This window comes from Cydia amplana, chromosome 5 (assembly GCF_948474715.1).
Source record: "Cydia amplana chromosome 5, ilCydAmpl1.1, whole genome shotgun sequence".
Taxonomy (NCBI): Eukaryota; Metazoa; Arthropoda; class Insecta; order Lepidoptera; family Tortricidae; genus Cydia; species Cydia amplana.
In genome coordinates, this window is record NC_086073.1 from 7,260,086 (window position 1) to 7,278,931 (window position 18,846).

Sequence of the window (18,846 nt, forward strand, 5' to 3'; positions counted from 1 at the left end):
TATAATATACAGGTTATATGTAGTAGCTTGTTGCCAAAAATAAAATTCAATGGTTTGTCGAAGTTTATATTAAGTTAATCAGTCAGTTCTCAGTTAGCCAGGTACAAATAAATTTCTGTCTCATTTACAGAGGGTCCCATTAATAGAGGTGAGAATAGAGCATATATTTCAGTTATAGAGGTAGTTAATAAGGTTTTTGTAATTATCTTTAAAAATAAATAAGGTAAAATATTCCTTGTCCCTAAATTTTTATCAAGTCTGGTAAATATTTCTTTGAATTTATTTTGAATGATTCTCCAAAGGATAGATTTTTTCAATTAAATTTGATACGGACTTAATTGCGTCTTAGAAATATATTAAATGAAAATTTGCTTATTCGTGTTACTTATCAAGATTTCAGCTTTCGTTTCGATAGTTTCAACTACACAAAATAACTAAATGAAACTTGAAGTCGTTTAGACACAATTAAGCAAATGCGGAATTTGTGGATATACGTTAGAGTTAGTAAGAATACGGAAATTGATCAATAAAGTCCAACTTAGAGAGGTCATAGATTGACGTTATCTTAGATACAGAGGTCAATTCATATAAAATTCTAAAAAAACAATTAGGAAAATGTAATCTGATATATACAGTCTCAGTAAAAGAGGTAAAATACACTCTCTGTCTCAATTATAGAGGTAAATGTGACTATAAAATCACAACAACTAATCCCAGTTATAGAGGTTCGTTTTATCTCACTAACAGAGGTAATTCAGTGCTAAAGTGTCGGGACCACACCAAGAGTCTCAGCTATAGAGGTTTCTCACTTATCCAGGTCCCACTTAACCAGGTTTCACTGTATGTAGTTTAAGCTGAGAAAAAAAAACTACAAAATAAAACTGTAGACTACACAGTATAGATGCCCTCCCGATAAACATTTTTACACAGCAGTTTTTAATTTAATCTCAGGTTGTTTTTTTTTTCTTTGTAATTAGCCACCTATTACAAGCAAAATTCACCTTTTTAAATTTTTGAGCATCCTACCTAATTGTTTTTCCCTCAAGTCTTAATAAGTTTGTTTACTTTTCCTTTTGTGGTTGAGCCAAAAATAGGTTCCATAAGTCATAGATTATACGATAATTAATGGTAAGGAGCCCGATAAAATCGGAATGACCGCCGCGGGCCACACGTCGCATAATCCACTTATTTCATTTTTCACACTGGATATTATATCGTTACGTTCTACCATCCGTGTATTTACTTTGAGTTAAGTAGATGTACTACGGGTTCAACTAGCAATTAAAAAACACTTATCAACGTAGTGGCAACATCTGTGGTGGGTTGTAGCGACAAATGGCTGTAATTTACTCTTTATTTAACTTTAATCAATCAGCGCCTTTACATTGACACCGAATGTAACGCAATTTTCTAGTTTGAAATCCGTGCCAATTATGAACTTGAAAGCAGAGCAAATCTATATTCGGTATAGGTTGCTTGTGGTACGACACATTATCAAAATCAATCACCAAAAGTTGCCACAGTGCATGTATTTTTATGTTAGGTGAGTCCTAAAATCGTTCGCATGGCTTTTATTTTTTAATAGGAACGGTGTAACTTTATGCCGGTCGTTAGCCAAAAGCCGATGCCATTAACGAGGTTGTCGCTGCTGGCTTTACATTCTCATCGGCGAGCTGCGAGCGAGAAAGGCTAATTCAACCAGTTCATCGTGATATCGAAATACGTTACAACTATACATTGTTGGAGAGCGTTTTTATTATACAGGGTGTCTCATTTAACTCGGTCAGTATGGGAAAGCCTGAAACTATAAGACATACGAAGATCTGTTCTTCGATGTCCATGTCATCGATTTTAATAAGAAGAAAAACTGCAGTGATACATTAAAAAAAAAACCTGTAAACTCAGCTCGGAAATCGAACCCGGTTGTTTTGAAAAAAAAAAAAACTTACACTATTTCTATTTAGATATTGATTGTGTAGGTCTTAAGCAGTAAATGACTCTATGAAACATGATGTCTAAAATGAATAAAATGCATTATTTTCATATTCTTTAATTTATTTTAGCAAGTGTTCGAAATGACCACCGCCTTTTTATTATTTTGAGTACAGGTTTTTTTTTAAATGTATGAAGGCAGTTTTTCTTCTTATTAAAATCGATGACATGGTTCCTAAGAACATATCTTCGTATGTCTTATAGTTTCAGACTTTCCCATACTGACCGATTTAAATGAGACACCCTGTATACCAATTTGCCAAAACTAAGCAAGCAATTGAGATGACATCGCTGAACCATTCGTATAATTCGTATCGGTTAAAATGTGCTCTTTCGTCTCGTCTGAGCTAAACCAGTTTATGTGTGATCTTTGAAAACGCATCGTTGCTGCGGCTCTCGACATCACAGTTACTGGTTTCTTTGGAGTCCATTAATATCATTTCGATGCTGGCCAGGCTGGCCTCCTGATCGTGCTTTGCCTGTCCATGCCTACACCTGATACAAAGTACATTTCATTAACAATTCGCGTATAATTTATTACAGCATAGTGATTTTGATGACTCGAGTTTACAAGCCAATAAAATTCAATAAAACCCTCACTGTTCTTAATGAACGTTAATCTCTATTTAGACAATCATTTTGAGTGTTTCATGTTTTTAATAATTAACGTTTTCTGTCAGAGATAAGGTGGTTATTAAAACAAATATCGTAGACAGGTGATTCGAGGCAGTGGTTATGTTATGGGTAAGTGTAATATAAATTAATAAGTTATACGTCGAGGTGGCCCCCCGCTGGCCCGGCCATTAATTCTCATTGGTAGTGATAGCACGGACGAGTCAAGTTATCGGGTAGCCAGTGTAACATGATCTTTGAATTTCTCGAAATCGATTCCAAATGCAAGTTGGCTAAATTTCGAACGGTACGATACCCTACCAAGGAACTACCTAATCTTTTGTTGTATTTATTTACTTAGGTACAGTGGGCCAAGAATGTGGTCTACCAGTTTTGACAAAAGTTACTGCGAGATCTAACGATCGCTAAGGGTAACATTCCACTTCTGACCGCAGCTGCACTAATCGTACTGAACGCGTCGCTGTTACTGTCAATTTACCATAGTAAAACGAACAGTAGTGCAGCTGCGGTTGGAAATGGACTGTCACATTTAGGTTGACAATTGTCACTGACATAATATGTCAATCAACCTTGTTGGCTCATGACGTTCAAACGAACCTCAACCGTGTAGGGTGGTAAACCACATTTTTGGCCGACTGTACCTATTTTTATTGATTTATTTGTAAATTTATTTTAAACACGAATAAAGGTGAAACACAAATCATTCAGTGTATTTACCTAGTTCATCACCTTTCATTTGATACGCCACACGTGTATTGTATGTACGTGAGTGCATTTTACATACCCTTTACTCAACAAAACATTATTACGAGTTTTTGGACCACAATTATCTCTTGAATAATTTGCCATAAACGGGACGACTAAATTAGTTAATCATACATCGAGATACTTACCTATACTGGTTTATTGGAAGCTTTGCTCTCTTGTGCGTTAGTAATGACTCCTCAGGTAGGAAGTTCGCGACCCGCGCTACACCTCCAAGTGTCCACTGTCCCACACACTCATATATTAGTATAATTACAATAACGATATATTGATACCAAAAACGAAGGCGTGTAATGTTTGTTGTATTATCTGACAAAGCTGTCGTTTATTTGATTGAAGGGCACTATCTCCCCTTTACTATTTTGAATTACTGTCGTGTCGTAGACTAGTCATAATGTTAACTCGATCAGTAGCAGATTGTTATCTAGGTATATTTATTAAAATCATAGAAGCAATTGTACAATATTTTTTTGTTTAAAAGATTTCTCGTTCGTGATGAAACAATTGATTCCTATTGTTCCGTTGTTTATTAGTACTGGTATTAATCTCTACTGTAACTGTAACCTGCATAATTATGTAAAAATATTGAGAGTAGATGGTATTATCATGTCTTTATTATTTATTTATGTGACTGTTATTGCAGTCTATAACTATAATATTTACTACTCGTTGCTGTTTAAATCTATAGTAGGTAAATAGGCTAAAATTAGAACCTAATCTGCATTTAAACTTCACAAATAAATTAGATTTCTAATTCCGTAATCCTTATTGGGAGACACAATTAATCTTATCATTTTTATTTTATATTTATAATGTAATTTTTGACGATCATGTTGAGAAGATAAACATAATAATTTTGACGAACATAACTGAACTTATTTACCTAATAAAGAATTAGGTAAGTTTTGATCAATATCCTAAAATGCTCAAACCGACCTGTTAGAGTCTGTTCGGAAAGAGAAGAGTCGCGAAATGTATTGGGCCCCATACATTCCACGACTCTTCTCTTTGCGCACAGACTCTAGCCTGTGTAACACATAGTTCGCAAGTAGTAGTACATTCAAACAATTTTTTTTGAATAATAATAGATACTTACCTACTAATTAATTAGGTAGTTCAGGTTACGTATACATACTAGTATCCTGTGTTACTAAACTAGTAGGCAACAATCAACATTTAATTTTTATTATTTATTCAATTTAAATTATCGTGGTACTCGGAATGGAAGAGTTACGCTGTTACCATTCAACAATACTAAGTAAATACTATATAGCTACTGGGCTTAGTGTCAATTACGAACTATCTGTCTATAGCTACCTAACTAATATAAACGATTGCATAAAATAAGTCAATACAGAATTTGATTAACAGTAAAATCACAATATTTAGTACGCGCCCTGGTTTCATCGCAGGCATAAAGCATTAAAGCAACCTGGGTTTACATTTATATGAGCAGCTTTAGACTAGTTTAGACCAGGGTTCTCTACACGATTGGAATAGGATTTCAGACCTGAGCCAGCGGAAGCGGGCGAGCGGCGGTGTGCGCGGCCTGCTCAGTAGGTTTTATTGCTTATTGCTTATAATTGGGCGTTTACCCCCGGCCTGTACGGGTTCCTTGTACCAACACGAACCCAACCACATCGTAACTATGAACTACAGAATATCGGCGCGATTCGGGAAATGAATTAGAGATTCACTAGATATGAAATAGTAAAGATATGTGACGTTCCACGGCAAAAGGTTCATTATGGCGGCTGGCGCTTACGCTATTATTAACGCCGCTCCAATATTCAGCCGGGGCAATGGTACCTTTTGCAGTGGAACGTCACATATCTTTACTAATTCATATCTAGTGAATCTCTAAATCATTTCCCGAATCGCGCCGTATGATGTAGATCAATGTCGTTTTTCACACTGTCCCGTCATTTTGAACCAATTTGTATTATGCCTGGCTGGTAAAATTAAACAAGTTCTGTCATGAACAAATACAGCTTTAAATAAAGTTGAACCATTTTAGAGTACATTGTGAAAATTCGAACAATGCGTTCCAAATAATAATAATGATTGATTCAAAGCTTCGCTGGAGGGTCTGAAGGCACCGCTTAGATTTACGGGCAGTTGTCATTCGCCTTGTGGATCCAAGCGCAGGGTTGTCACCTGCGGTATATGTATTTAAATTAAGAAATCGTGAATAGTCTTTTGTGTGTGTACGTTTTGTTGTTGTGTTTTATCACTGTGTAATAATAACTATATTCGTATAAGCCCTTAATAAGGAACGGCATTTACCACCATGATATATACTTTATTTAAAAATGGTGATGTTTAATTTTGCGAAATTGCTGATATCCTCGTTGTCAATATAAAATACATGTATACTTGTGTAGTCATTGTGCATAGGTATGTTATAGTCTAAAATTCAATAGTATCTGACACACTGTGGTGTAGTATCTACCCACAAAACACTATATTATTTAATTTGTGTAAGTGTCAACCCTAAGGCGACGGGCGAAGTGGACAGGAGCACTAAACTCGCCATTTTATGGACCCCAACTAAATCGTTTGTCTCATTATTTACTTAACTTCGTAAAATCACAATTATTGCTAATGAACTTTGCTTTTTATCCATACCAGCGTTTTCATATGATTTTTGTTTAGGGTAAATTGGCAACCTTGGGCAAAGTTGCCAGTTCTTGCGACTACACCAAACTTTAAAAAAGTGACTATGCTAAATAAAATTTTCCTTTGTGTAAGTAAATATTAAAACCCATTTTGAATACCTATGTGAGCGTACTCGTATATTTTGCTTTCGCTTATTCCTAGAGAAAAGTAGGGAACCCGTTTTACACTTATTTGCTATAAGTATGAACTGTTAGATATTATATCTACAGTTTCTGCGTCAGACGGATGTCCCTTTAACCAAACCCGTGACAGGAACTGGCACTCATACGTGGAATGTCCACTTGTCCAGCATGATTCAGATCGCGATCCAGCACATCTAACCGCCAGCCACGATCGTGCATCAATCAAGCCCGTAACAGCTTTAGGAAGCGAGAGACCGCCGCAGGGGGCGCACAGCGACATCACATCTCTCACTTCAATTTGTTGCCTTATTTGTTTTCTCCTCATTTCAAACTTCCTTTTTTAAAAATCTTCTCTTTTTTTCATTCCGAGGTGACGTTAACGCGCCTCCCCGACGGGCGGTGACGCTCGTCCGCCTTAAATGACGATTTACCAGTATTTCATCCTATGTCACTCTCTTTACGATCGAGTATTTTATTTGGATGTATTTTACTGCCACCGTTATTATGACGAACGTTATATTATTACAATTGGGAACTTGAGACGGTTGGGTTACGGTGATAATAAAGGTTTTTACGTGTTTAAGTATTGCATGGGCTTTGATGTAGGTTGTAGTTGTCAATAAATAACTATGTAGTAGTCCAGTGTGAGTAGTTTTGTTCTCTCATCTTGTTTTAATATTTTGTCATACTGTTGTTCATAATTATGCATGTAGCGTTCATAATTAATGAAACCTTAATTCCAAGTAGGTAAGTCTTTTTGAATAGAGATTATCATTTTTAATATTGGAAACGAACGATAATGACTTTGCCGACGTGGGGTCATAATGTTTCTTGTATAATAAATTAATACCGCAAAGTAAGAGTTGGAAAACTAATGCAAATACAGCGACATCCCTTACTTTAAGAGATCATTTCTCATCGCTTACTTCTGTTGACTTAACCTCGGCGGCGCTGGGAGGACAGTCGGTTGCATAAGTTTTGTAGCCAGTGATCAACCTAAATACATATCGTCAGGCGACAACCAAAACTCACTAATTACTACCACAAGTTAGCCATATTAATACCTAAATAAGGTTGATTTTTGTTTAATGTTTTTTTAGTTAATTAGTGAGTTTTGGTTGTTACCTGACTATATTATACATAGTTTATTTAAGGTACGACCAAATATTTTTCTTTGCCAATTACACCAGCAGAAAATTATATAACCTTAGTTAAAATATGGACCTATTTTTTTCTTAAGAGCACTCAAACATGGGAACGACGTACTTAGGTACCTAAATAAATTAATGAAATTGTTTTTTATTTCCATTTAAAAATGTTGGGTATTGAATATGGGGGTATATACAAATTAATATAATTGTACTTGAGGGTGGGTCGAAGCTAGGCCGATCTGTCTAGAAATATACGTACTACTCCGCACACGCCGTCTTTTATTTATCAGTGGCTGACGAGGATATTATTTAAATCAAAATGTCGGTGGGGAAAATCAGGGAGTTCGACGTCCAAAGTGGTAGCTGGAGATCATACTGTGACAGGCTGGAGAGCTACTTTGTCGTCAACGACGTGAAAGATGAGCGGAAGTTACCGACATTGATTTCGGTAGTCGGTGAGACAGCTTACGAATTAATGGTGAATTTGTGTAGCCCTAAGAAGCCGGCCGAGCTGACCTTTAAACAAGTTGTGGAGGTAATGGAAAAACATCTGCAACCAACTCCTTCGGTGCTAGCAGAACGGTTCAGATTTCGTCAGTACCGACAGGTCAAAGGTCAAACAGTGGCGCAGTACGTGGCGGAGTTAAAAAAGATGGCACGGTTTTGTGATTTCAAAACGACGTTAGACGATAATATGCGTGATCAGTTTGTGTGCGGGTTGTCAAGTGATCTTATAAGGCAGCGATTGTTTGCGGAAGGTGAAATAAATTTTGCGAAATCAGTGTCATTAGCGTTATCTCTGGAAGCGGCCGAGCGGGATTCGGTAGCGGTCGAGGGGGGAGGCGGCGGGGCAGCCGCAAGTGGCTCGACAACAGAGACTGCAGCAGTACATAATGTTCGTTCGGCAGCGGCGGGATGCATGGCGTGCGGTGATTTCCGTCATGAACAGGCTCACTGCAAATTTAACAGTTACGTGTGTAGTCGGTGTAATGTAAAGGGGCATTTGCGTCGCATGTGTCCAACCATGGCCAACGGAATACGCGAACAGGCCTCTTCTTCGCCTAGAAGTAGTGCTAGGGGTGGCGGTACAAGGGCTTCAGCCGGTTATGGCCGAATCGGAGCCACCCGTGGGCCGGGAACAGCGGCCACGCCCGGCGGCAGCGGAGCGCGCGGTGGTCGCGCTAGAAACAGCTGGGGAAACTCGCGGGTGCACTGGGTGATTGAAGATGGCCAGCTGGACCAGGAGGAGATACCGTTCGGGGTAAACGAAGGAAGCGAGGAGCCCATTTACCAAATGAGCCTCGACAAATACAAACCGGTAAGGATACAAGTTATGGTTAATAATAAGTTAATGACCTTTGAAATTGATACGGGTACAGCCTTAACATGTATAAGTAAACAGACGTATGACACCTTGTTTAAAGATGTACCGTTACAGCCATGTAATATGTCTTTAAAGTTTTATGATGGTACCGTAACGAAACCGTTATTAGGTTTTATTGTAGGCAATGTGCAGTACAAAAACATAGATAAAAAATTGAATTTATATGTCCATCAGAGAGGTACGACTAGTTTATTAGGGCGGCAATGGTTAGCCGAATTAGATATTGCAATACCTAAGCTGTCTTCATGCGAAAATGTTCTTACGAATGATGTAATATGTGATGATAAAATATCCGATGTAATTTCCAGGCATAAAGAGATATTCGATGGGACCTTGGGTGCGTTCACCGGCGGGCGGGCTCGGCTGCGCGTCCGGCCGGACGCGGCGCCCGTGTTCTGCCGCGCGCGCCCCCTGCCCTACGCCCTGAAGGGCCGCGTCGACGCTGAGCTCGACGCCATGCTGCGCGCCGACGTCATCGAGCCGGTGGAGCACTCGGACTGGGCCACGCCATTGGTAATCGTAAATAAACCGGACGGATCGTTACGGTTGTGCGCGGATTACAAATCCACATTGAATCGCGTTTTGTTAGTAGATAAATTTCCGATTCCTAAAATTGAAGACCTGTTTTCCCAGCTTAGCGGTAGTAGGTATTTTACTAAGTTAGATTTATCACAAGCCTACAATCAAATTATATTGGAAGACGACGGTTCTAGAGAGTTAACGGTAATTAATACGCACCGGGGATTGTTTAGGTATAAGCGTTTAGTATACGGTCTCGCATCTAGCCCGGGTATATTCCAAAGAATCATGAGCAATCTTTTGAAAGATATCCCTAACGTGACTTTTTTTTTAGATGACATTTTGATAACGGGGGATACTTTAGATTCACATTTATGTAGCCTTCGGCGGGTATTACAAAGATTAAGTAAAAATGGATTAAAGATAAAAAAACAAAAGTGTTCCTTTCTGGTACCAGAGGTTAAATACCTGGGATTTGTGATTGACAAAAATGGGGTTAGGGTAGACGAAGACAAAGTTACACCAATTCTAACAATGTCCCGACCTAGGAATGTTTCCGAACTTAAGTCGTTTATCGGTATGATAATTTTTTATGGAAAGTTCATACAAAACCTGAGCGAAATTTTAGCTCCGTTATATGAATTATTAAAGAAACAAAGGAAGTGGACGTGGTCGGTCGATCAGGATAGGGCATTTAACACGATAAAAAAATTGTTGAGCGAGGCGCCGGTTTTAGGACATTACGACGCGGAACGGGAACTGGTTGTCACCTGTGACGCGGGACCCTACGGCGTGGGCGCCGTGCTGGCCATGCGCGGGCGCGCGCGCGGGGCGCCCGACACTGTCATCGCCTACGCCTCACGAGCGCTCACACCGGCCGAGCGCAACTACAGTCAAATACACAAAGAGGCACTTGCTATTATATTTTCAGTAAAAAAATTTCACCAGTTCCTTTACGGTAGGCGGTTCACGTTGAAAACCGACCACAAGCCTCTCGTGAGCATATTTGGACCAGGTTATGGTATACCTAGTATGACTGCGAGCCGTTTGCAGCGTTGGGCCTTAATTTTATCGGCATACGACTTTGATATAGAATATGTAAAATCGGATGATAACACCGCGGACGCCCTTTCGCGACTCATAGCGGCACACAAGTTGACGGGTTCCGTAGATGAGGACGGTCCGGAACAAACTTATTTACATTTTGCGACTGACGCGATGCTTTTGGATTATAATGCGATAAGTAAAGAAACTCGTAACGACGTATTGCTAGGTAGAATTCTTAGTTATATCCGGGACGGTTGGCCCCAAGATACAGACATAAAAGAATTAAAACCTTTTTTTAATCGTAAATCAGAATTATATACTGAGCTTGATTGCGTCATGTGGGGTCATAGGGTGGTGGTGCCGACGGCATGTCGCGAGCGAGTTTTGCGAGAGATGCACGATTCGCACATGGGGATCGTGAAGACTAAAGCGCTGGCGCGTAGCTATGTGTGGTGGCCCGGCCTGGACGAGGCCGTGGAGGATATGTGCCGCGCCTGCCCCGTGTGCGCCGCGGTAGCGGCGGCGCCCCCGCGCCACGCACCCTGCCCCTGGCCATACCCCAGTCGTCCTTGGGCTAGGATTCATTTAGATTTCTTAGGTCCAATAGCTGGAACAAAGTACTTGGTACTTATAGATGCGTATTCTAAATGGATAGAAATAGCAGAAATGTCGTGTTCAACGGCTAAAATATTAATTCAAAAACTACGAGACTACTTTGCTAGGTTCGGCTTGCCTAAACAGATAGTGAGTGATAATGGACCTCCGTTTTCGAGTGAGGAGTTTAGAGTTTTTTGTTCAAATAATAAAATCGAACAATTGTTTTCAGCACCATACCACCCGGCCTCTAATGGGGCAGCTGAAAACGCGGTCAAGTTGTGTAAGCGTGTAATTAAAAAAGCGATAATGCAGAATATGAATACAGAGACGGCCTTAAATAGATTCCTATTAATGTATCGTAACACCCCCCATAATACCACGGGCGAGAGTCCGGCTAAGGTTCTGTTAGGGCGTGCGGTGCGCACCCGGTTAGATTGTCTTAAACCCGATCGAGAACAGAGGGTTACCGATCTTCAACGCCGCCAGCGGGACGCGGCGGGAGGAACGCAGCGAGCACTCAACGTAGGCGACTTGGTATGGTATAGACGGTACAATGTAGGGAACTCACAGGGCAAGTGGGAAGCTGGACAGGTATTGGAACGGATAGGGGAAACCGATTACACAATAGCTAGTTCTTTAGGAGTTACACATCGGCATATAAATCAACTAAGAAAACGCGATTCAAATGGGGAAGTCCGGGAGCCTAGACCGCGTAATATGGCATTGAGTTATCCACCGGCTCGGACGCCCTTGTTGGTCCCAAGCGAGGAGGCGTCGAGTTCAGGGTCGGCGGAGAGTGTCAGTCGCGAGGTAAACAATCCACCAGAGGACGCGCGGGCAGAGCCGGAGTCAAACCCGGAGCTGGCGCAGCGTCCCGACCCGGACGCCGCCGCTGAACGCACGCGGGCCGAGCGTTTGAGACCCATGGTGAATCCTCCTAGACGTTTCGGTTTCGAGGACATCTTTTAGTGATGTTTCATATTTTTGTATCTAGAGACTTTCTAATGTTTGCTCATTATACCTAATATACATGTATTTCTAATTAGCATTAATAATAGATAAATAAGTTGGTGCCTAGCACCTGTGTACCTACTGTTATACCTAGCTTTGTCTTACATGCAAACATGTATACGTTCCTTGTCGTTATTAAAATAAGTTTTAATTTCGCCTAAGCATGTAAGAATTATGTTTCATTATACTTGTAGGAAACGGTTGTGCCTTACTGTAAAAAGTTCACTTTATAAATATTCCTTGAACACGATTGTACGTCTTTGGTATGCATGCTATGTTTATAAGATGTATAATAGTATTAGTCTTTGTTTTCAATTAAAACATGTAGGTACCTATTCCAACTGTAAACTTGCTTTAGCCTTAAGGAAAACTTAATAACTTAACCGTATTGTTTGGCACCTGCAACCAAAGTAAACTAACAGTCAATACTATATCTATACATAGATGTACTTATTAACTTAGTTGGCATAAGTTAGAAAATAAGGGTGGAGGTGTTGGGTATTGAATATGGGGGTATATACAAATTAATATAATTGTACTTGAGGGTGGGTCGAAGCTAGGCCGATCTGTCTAGAAATATACGTACTACTCCGCACACGCCGTCTTTTATTTATCAAAAAACACCTGTTAATAAAATTATTAACAAACCTTGTCAGACGCGACTGTACCCGCCGTTCGCCCACACCCGATCTGTTGACATACTGTAGGTATTGAATGTTCGCAAGCTATTAGCATAAATAAAGTCATACGTTCCACATTTTGTGCTCCATAATATCCCGCCATATTCCAATTTTTATGTAACACACTCACTGCAATATTTTATTGCACGGATCACGACCTCGTATAACTTGTTGAATGAAAACAGTATAGTTTGGCATACCTAAGTACACTGTTTGCAACTTTGCCCGATGGCAAGAACGGATTAAAATGTAAAAAAATATCTTCATAGTTGTATCGACACTTGGTACTTACATCAACTATAGCTGTAAGTATTTGGTAGATACAATGAGAATCATGAGCTTTGAGTTCAATATTGTAGGTACATACCTAATTATACCCGCCGCAGTGCTATTACATATTTTAGAAGTAGAATGTGCGCTCGATATTAGCGTAAAGTCATAAATTGTTCCGATTTTTATAACACACTACAATATTTTATTACGTGTATCACATCTTTGTCAAACGAGTTGAATAACATACTATATATAGTATACGATCCGATTTAGTTCGCGTTCTGAGCAAAGTATTAAACATTAGTACATTACTACAGAGGCCGGGACAAAAGACATATAGACTATGTAAACTTATATGGCGAAAACGACAGTCAGACGGATACAAGGCGAAAAAATCAAAGATACATGAAAATACTCGGGTAGTAAAAATACACGACTCGTGTAAAACATACGCGTGATAAAGATAATAGGTACGCGAATAAAGCTTGCTTTTTTGTCTAGAACTAGAATAACAGTGTCCAAAAGGTTGGTCCATCTACCAGTCAGGCGCTACGCGGTTAGGTACAAATGGGGCGACATGTCGAGCGACGCGAGGTGACAAGCCGACGTAATCCGTCCTTCAACTCATTGACGACCTATTCACTCAAACATTTTACCTGGCACAAGTTGACCCTGGGATTCATAAGGACTAGACGTCATCAGAAATTACTCTGATACTGGTTTGTCTGAAGCATTGCTCTCGAGCGTTATGAATGCTGCCTCCACAGACACTTCGTTCTACCTGCCGTTTGCTTCTGATCATGGTATAATAATATACTCCGCCTGGTACTCTCTTCCGACCACGTGACTGACACAAGCCTACGTCATCATGCGACAGCGCTATATGATAATATGCGATAGCGCTATATAAAGTGGCAATGTTATTGTGACGTAGGCTTGTGTCACTCTGGGAAGAGAAGACCATGTTTTATTAGACTATGCTTCTGATAATGTTCAAAACAATTTCTGTAAACAGCAGCTGGTTGGCTCTCCTTATTTTAACAAGTTACTAGAAAAAAACGTTCAGTGACTTCACGGTTATTTTAACAATTAGTTGAACCAGTAAAAGTGTTTTGTGTGTATGTATGCATGTAGGTACTTACCTACTTACGACTTTGTTCCTCGTGCAATGTTTTTCCATTAATAGATATGTAGTCTGTCTAAGAAGCTAACTTTGCACCAAATGGAATAAAACAAGTGAGGAAGTGTCATATAGGTACATTTGAAATTAGTGATTTGTAACACTGTCATTGCAAATGGCATGCAGAGTTGGCTTGGTCCGACTCTAGTTACCTATGTAATTTAAACGGCTTTTTCTGGCCAAAGTCTAGGCAGTCTCCTAATACATAGTTAGGTATCTATCTAAGCAAAGTAAGTAATCATGAAAACATACCTACCATGATAAATCTTTAAAAAGTTATGTCATTTTGTAGTATCATGCATACATTGTGCACGTTATTTGTGTTATATCGACGCGTGTTTACACTGTTTACTCTTTAAGTACATTAGTAAGTTAAAATCTAAATTATTGTATACAATAGGAACAAAACCCTGTAAAGCAACATCATCCGAAAGTTATGAAAAAAACCCTTTTGACGCTTTTTTAAAAATATCAAATGAAAGTAAAGTCTTGCCCTCCCGGGCAAGCCCTACCTTTTTCGACTATAAACAGAAATTAACCTGGTAGCAGAAAAATCTTATCACTAGACGTACGGAAAGAAGGTCTAAGGCGCAGTTTTTAACCTCAACGCTCAAAAAGAAAAGCAGTACCTAATACATACCTAATACTAAAACGTTCGTACGTTGAACTATAAACACAAGCACACAGCGTGGCGGGCCGCAACCATCTGGCGATGGTAACGTCGCCCCCACCGGCGGCCATTATCCGCTCCTCCTAGCGGCCCTCCCACCGCCCCACCGCAATTAGACCTATCTGGCCCTTTCACCGACCCATACATTTCCTTACGGCCCGAATATTAAAGATTAATATCGCGTAGCAATGTGCCGAGGGGCCTCGGGTGGGTTGTGCGACCACATCCCCTCAGAGCGATTCGTGTCGTCGCCTACATCGTACGTGACGCTACAGCTAAGATACCTTTCACGAAATGTGAACGGCACAGACAGTTTTTGTAGCCGTAAGTAGGTTACTTATTATTGTTGTAGACTACTTCCTATGGAACGTTGTATTTATGTCAAGCTATTATCATGCGATATTGCCGTTTATAACTTATGATATAATGTCTTTTCAATTTCATATTTTGTAATAGGTACACTAGATTTGATTAGATATAAACAAGATAGCGCATAAAAATGTGTACCTACGAGGGGTATTCAAAATATTCTCGGTATGAGAATGAAAACAAACAAGTACGAAAAGTTTGATATTTTTATTTTTCAATATACTCCCCCCCTATGTTCATACACTTAAAAGATCGATCAATTATTTTTATTAATCCTGCATAAAAATATTTTTTATCTTTGGTGTAAAAATGCTCCTCCACTGCCGCCTTCAATGCTTCATCATCGGAAAATTTATTTCCACGCAGATCCTTTTTAAGATTGGGGAACAAAAAGAAGTCGCTGGGGGCTAAGTCCGGACTATACGGTGGGTGAGTAACAGTTTCAAACCCACATTCAACAATAGCTGCCTTGGCAATATGAGCAGTATGGACGGGGGCGTTGTCATGCAGAAGCATAACACCTTTGGTTAACTTTCCTCGCCTCTTTTCTTTGATTGCATCCTTTAATTGACGTAGAATGTTAGCGTAGTACTGTCCTGTGATATTTACACCTTTTTCTTTATAATCGATCTGTAATACTCCTTCACAATCCCAAAATATCGTGGCCATGACCTTGCCAGCTGAAGGGATGACCTTGAACTTCTTGGGATGAGCTGAACCCTTAATGTGCCACTGCATGGACTCTTGTTTACTCTCTGGGTCATAATGATGAACCCAGGTTTCATCTCCAGTAACTATTCTTTGCAGCACCTTATCAGGATTTTCACCGCACAGGTCAATAAAATCGGAACAACAAGCTACACGCATGCCTTTTTGAAGCCGAGTCAGCATTCGCGGAACCCATCTTGCACTTACTTTTGACATATTAAGATGGTCATGGATAATATCATGTATGGTACCAATAGAGAGATTGGTTACTTGTGCTATAGATTTTACCTTCACTCGACCATCTTCCAATATAAGTTTTTCCACTTTATCAATATTTTCTTGTAAAGTAGCTACTACAGGCCGGCCAGGTCTAGGGTCGTCTTCAACACTCTCCCTTCCACGTTTAAACTCGCTTGACCACTTTTGAATGGTAGATAAAGAAGGAGCAGACTCACGGTAAACACAATCCATTTCCTCTTTTATGGTTTTTTGATTTTTACCCTGTTTTGTCAAGAATTTTATCACGCATCGATGTTCTAATTTAGTTAACATTGTCAATTCCCACATGATGTTCATGTTTGTTCAGCAATTGCAGAAAAACAAAAGAACATCTCGCTTCGAATTATACTTTTTTTTAATGTCAATGAATAAACCTTAGCGGCCAGTAACGAAAGAAATTTTAGAAGAGGTTGTAAGATATCAATACCGAGAATATTTTGAACGCCCCTCGTACTATCTAACTCAAAAAACCTGATGATTGCGTCGCAAGGGAGCAAAATTACATATTTAGGTCGTGGGCGTACTCATTAAATCCTAAACGAGGCGAAGGATTCTATAACAGAATTCTGATCGTAGTGAGGGATCCAAGTTTTAACGCATTGGAAATAATTTTGCTACCATGTGACACTGCTTTCATCTATGAAGCAAAATATTATTTAAGCTAAAAAATACTATCTAAACAAAAATAAAAATAAATTGAGTCCCAGAACAGAAAAGTGCCACTTCGATCCCTCCTAGCAGAGAAGAAAAAGCGTTTTTCCGGATAGGTGGTGACATGAACAATATTTTTCCGTCTATGTAAACCACTCGTTATCTGGTAAATGTCCTAGAGGATTTTATTTCTAAAAAAATCCTACAAAAATGACCTTGTCAAATTGTCATATCATAAACTATGTACTTTCAACGTTGTTCATTACCATCAAGACAAATAAATCCATATCTAATGACTACTAATGAGTAATGATGTAGGTACCTACCTAAAGGTAAATATGTTTGTGGTCCGCGATGAATGACGGAGCTTTAGGTGGTAATGGTAAGTAAGTAATGCATTAGGCAGGTGCTATTAGAGGCGCGGGTCACGCCCGTAGGCATGTCCTATCAAAACATCGAGTTGAGCTAATACATAGTTAAGTTAAACCCAATATATTTAACAACAATGCGCAATCGGCCAGCATAATAAATTAAGTACACACCTATTCTAGTCCTTAGAACCTTACGGAAGTACTGATTTAGCCTTTGGGAGTTCCTTCCGCACTATGATTCCGTTGCTGTATTCTTAATATAATAGGTACCTACTCATTCGTATAAGTATTTAAGTATATAATAATTAATACAGAGAGATTTTACGAACACCCATATTTCATCTCGTGTCTAAAACTAACTTTTGACAAAATACTCTGAAATGTCTGGTCTCAAAATGAGCCGTGGCGTAAAATTCATAAAATTTTAATTGAATTTTTACACATGTAACAGTAAAACTCGCAATAAATCATAACCAGACAGCTAGATCTTAATCAACGCTACCAAGGCTCAGCCATGAATCGACACTTTTGCCGCCATTAAAACAATTTCATAACGAGACAGTCGAATTAATTAACCTATGGACGTTAATTATCTCATCAGAGTGTCGAGAACAATTCAGTTATTTTATAACAAAAGAGGGTATACGTATAAAATACCTTACGCTTATATGTCCTTTAGGAAGGCCGCTACAATTTGCCGGTAAGCTTATCGGCGCGTCACATCTCGACGAGGCCAATTAATTACTACAATGTAATGAGAAATCACCGACACTATTATTATAATTGATAGCGTGGATTGTAATTAATGGGAGCCCTGCCCATGGGCGCGGGCATTAGCCAGAAGTCGGACATCGGAGACAACGGCTAAGATTGTATCGACTGTTTCGTATTTGACTCAGATTATCTAGCTAGCCAGTATTAAGGAACGCTATAACTCAATTGTGTTTCTATTGAATTCTACACGACTTCATTGAGATTTTGTACAGGTAGGATTTTGGGTAGCTACAGGCTTGTAACTAGGTAATTATGTATCTGACGAATTGTTTCAGTCTCTTTTTTGAATTTCATTCTGTACCTACATCCACCAAATATTGTTGTTAATTTCCAGTGGAATTATCGGTTTGTCTGATTTGGAAGCAATTTAATACCTCTTAAAGTTCACGAATGAAAACCACCTTAGCCAAATTAGGTCTGGCTTGACTTCGAACAGACTCCACATACCTATTTCAACTGTAACTACCTAAACAAAAATAATCAAAACAATAGAAGTTGATAACACAACGAAGTTGAGAACTAACGAATTTAAACGAAGAGTGTTCCATTACTCCCAATGACCTTATACGGCGGTCATTTACACACATGTCCGTTTGAACTCCTCAAAACTCCACAAAATAATCCCGCATGCCTGTCTAAACGTAACGATTGTGATAAGCTACTTAAGTATAATGACGTGGCCGATTCTCGGCATTAACGTGGTCGTGAGTGGTGGAACAGCTGCTCTCATGTGAATTAGCTGATTTGCATAATTTTGGCCTAACTCGGAAAGTTAGGGAAGCGTTATGCTTTATGTCTCTCTTATCATGTAACATTTGTAAAGCTGTGCGGTATCAAGTTTTATGTATCAATTTTATGCAAGATTAAATATTAATGGACCTGTATGTAATGCAATTCACGGTCATTATTAATGACTCATTAACATGTTTCCCATTTTAATGCTATTTTGTTTCATAGTAATTAGAGTTCTTATTTCAAAGCAATCTCTAAG

The 18,846-nt window shown here is 39.2% G+C and overlaps 1 protein-coding gene and 1 long non-coding RNA gene across 5 annotated transcripts in view; both read left to right on the plus strand.

Moving 5' to 3' along the window:
• LOC134648016 (uncharacterized) overlaps positions 1-18,846 on the plus strand; it is a 441,830-nt gene that overhangs the window by 184,151 nt on the left and 238,833 nt on the right. The window lies entirely within an intron of this gene.
• LOC134647984 (T-box transcription factor TBX20) overlaps positions 1-18,846 on the plus strand; it is a 98,071-nt gene that overhangs the window by 68,435 nt on the left and 10,790 nt on the right. The window lies entirely within an intron of this gene.